Source organism: Wasmannia auropunctata, unplaced genomic scaffold (assembly GCF_000956235.1).
Source record: "Wasmannia auropunctata unplaced genomic scaffold, wasmannia.A_1.0 LD336059.1, whole genome shotgun sequence".
Classification (NCBI taxonomy): Eukaryota; Metazoa; Arthropoda; class Insecta; order Hymenoptera; family Formicidae; genus Wasmannia; species Wasmannia auropunctata.
Window position 1 is genome coordinate 34,072 of NW_012026831.1, and position 3,191 is coordinate 37,262.

Here is a 3,191-nt window from a genome sequence, read left to right on the forward strand (position 1 = left end):
TCAAAACGATTTGTTTATTATATGTCTAAGCTTGGTTCATGACGTTTTGAACATGTAAAAATCGACCAGCACTTATTGCTGGAGCTATCTATTGACAAACAGCGAGAACTTAGTTGCGCACCTAATATTTTGGTATTTACTGACGAATTAGGGAACTTGGTTTTACTTAGGAGGAACGTGGGAAGACGACTAAATACTTCAGATATCAAATTACTGATCTTTATTGTAGGACGATAAAAGTAATAAAATAGGGAAAAACGGTAGCCACAGATTACCAAATTAAAAGAAGAGCACAATCGCTATCCTCAATCCTGACTGGTCGAGGACCAAGTGTGTTCATACACAACACTTATATTTACTTGGACAGTCGTGAATGGAATATTTGATACTCTAACAATTGAAACAGCGTTTTTATTTTTTAATTATTTCACGTCGTCGACTTGAGCTTTTGCTCAGAAATTTCGGACAGTTATTTACGAAATGATGTGCTTTACATAAAGGGAAGGCCGCCGCATTTGAGACAGGCCATTGCGCTGGTAATTTTCGCAGATTTCGTACAGATTTGAAAGATCCGGAGAGCGTGAGATCTTCGAGAACTCGAGCGCACGACGCGAGAAATTTATCGAGATCGTCAAACGTGGGAAGACGCGCTTCGTCTCCTGATTTCAATTTTCACGCTTTTCGCGTAATCGGATTAAGACGTTGCTCTATAAACTAACATGTCGCTTAATATTTCTTCACCTGAGCGCTTTAAACCTTTGAGTGCCGCGATAGCCTTATGGCCTTGTCGCGTAAGGTGTGCAGATCACCCGCGGATTCTCACGAGACTGTCGGTAAATTGTTCAACGATGAGACGTGAACTTCGACTAATCGACGTTTGTTGTATCAATCTAAGAGAGTCTTCCATGCAAGTTTAAAATTATTACTAGTTATCGGTATACATTCAATGCATTCGAGGGTTCGACCTTTGAAGGCTGAGATGCGGGATCGAATTTTGACAGGAGAATAATTTAACTTGCCAATTTTCTTAAAGTTATCAAGAACTCGCTCGATTGAATGAAGCAGCGTTTGCTGCTTTTCGTATACTTCGCTCATGATGACCAGAGTGGCGTGAAATCGTCAGTGGGAAATCGACTCTGTGCTCCAAGCTTTTCTATGATGGCACTCCGATCCGGTTCGAAGGACCAAAATGTTCTGCGCAAGGCTGATGCGCATGCGCGATTGCAGCCGAGAACGCTCAAAGAGAGTGTGGAGATGCCACGGAAGGAGTGCACTGGCCACACTTGAATTTTCCACTATTTATTTACAATCAGTAAACAATTCTCGTTAAGTCTTGGATTACACCACTTTTGCTTTCTGCGAGATCCGGGGCAGGCTCCCAGAGCGCGATTCGACCGAGAGTCTCTTCACGCACGAAATTGCGCTAACCCACGCACGTACTCCGATCGTGATCGGAGTAAATGGCTGCACCAACAGGCATGCACCGCAACTGGATTCTCATGAACAGAATCCGCGAATAGACTCCAAAAATATTCTTTGAACGATAGCGGAGATCTTTTATGCTCGAGATCTGAATGAGAGCTATGTTGCACGATCGCGAACTCCAAGATCGGAGCAGAGAGAGACATTGTTGCTCATCGGAGTTTTCAAGCGAATTTGCCTTCGCGCTCCACTGGAATGTCACCGGTTGATCACGCCTGCACGTCACCTTTGTATGAGCTCGCGGAACGTCGAAAATCGTTTGTGCGCGCATAAGTCCGGATTTACATGAGATTGAGGGCTTGTGGCTCCTCTCTCGTTTTCGTTCGAAACTGAATTTATTTTGAAAAATATTACCCAACCTAGGATCCTAACTTGAAATTCTTCATTCGGCCAAACGTTATCAATTTAACCATTATGCAGATCATAGTATTACATCCTGTGGACTCCACGATTGTTTTCTTTCACGGAGGCCTAGATTGCGTCGCCATTTGAGAAAACATTTATCAGGTGTGAATAGGAATATCAGCCAGCAATTAAAATATACAAAAACAGTCAAGAAAGAATTTGAACAAAAAAAACATTTTTTTCGTTAAAACCCTCATAAATGTCACCAAGAAAAAAACGTCAAACGTTAGAAATGCGTGGTTGGAAGCGATAAAGCCCTAAAGGAAATGAATAATTGAAAATAAATAAACTAACAAATATAACGCGTAGCAACAACTACGAGGAGCAATGTTATTTGATACTAGCTGAAGAATCGTACTTTATAATAATGAAAAACAGATGTCGACATAACATTTAAAAGTCGTAAAAAAAGAAATCGTATTTCTGCTCCTTGTATTAGAAATTGGGCTCCTTGTTGTCGCTCCTTGTTATTCAGCACCACACTTATAATTGGCAACATGGCTTTCTGTTTATAATTTTAAAAAGATCATAAATCTAAGAAGATTCCTTTAGAGGGTGATCAATCACATCTCCTGCTATAAGGACGGACCACAAGAAGATTGCGTTTACCAACGAATAGTCTTAAGGCCCCAAAAACTCGAAGCACGGCGGAGTAACGCGTAATTAAATTAATAGTAAATTATCAGACTCTTCAACATAGAATAATAATGGGTGACAAAAAGGCACTAAGAGTCAATACGCAGAAATCGTTGCGTTAAAGATTCAAGTAGAGATGTATTCTATAACTTAAATTACATCTTCTTACATAAGTCGTACGTTTCGGTCCACTTCAGACCTTCTTCAGCGATTAATACATAGAGTTCTACCAGATTCCCCATATTCCGTTTGTAATTGTCAGAAGTATGTTCCGCAATGTATGAGATGGGCCTTCAGTTCCAAAATTGAATGCAAGATTCATCTATGCGAATGATCTTATTGAGAATTGCACTTGAAAAACTTTATGTGAACTATTCCGGAACCCTCTACTCACCATTACGAAACAAGTCAAAATCGTTGTACAAAATTGGCACTCACAATCCTTAAAAAATGCGCAGAGAGTCGCGTGTTGTCACAGTCGCGACCACCTTAAGAGTGTTCGTGTTTTTAACAAATTCGTGACGTCATTACATTTCACCAAAACAAGAACAGAAACGTATATCCCAAGCAAAGTCAAACGAAAAAATGTCAACCATTTTTTTTTTTCATTTAAATTTCTTTATCATCGAAGCGTAACTGTGATGTAAGAACTCGGTATCCGTTTGTAA

At 40.1% G+C, this 3,191-nt stretch overlaps 1 long non-coding RNA gene across 1 annotated transcript; it reads right to left on the reverse strand.

Annotated features, from left to right (window-relative positions):
* Nucleotides 1–2,640: 2,640 nt before the first annotated feature.
* LOC105450639 lies at nucleotides 2,641–3,048 on the reverse strand. The gene is made up of 2 exons (XR_974478.1): nucleotides 2,918–3,048; nucleotides 2,641–2,845 (listed from the first exon to the last, which is right to left on the reverse strand). It is a non-coding gene; the product is annotated as an uncharacterized LOC105450639 (long non-coding RNA).
* Between the last annotated feature and the right edge of the window lie 143 nt (nucleotides 3,049–3,191).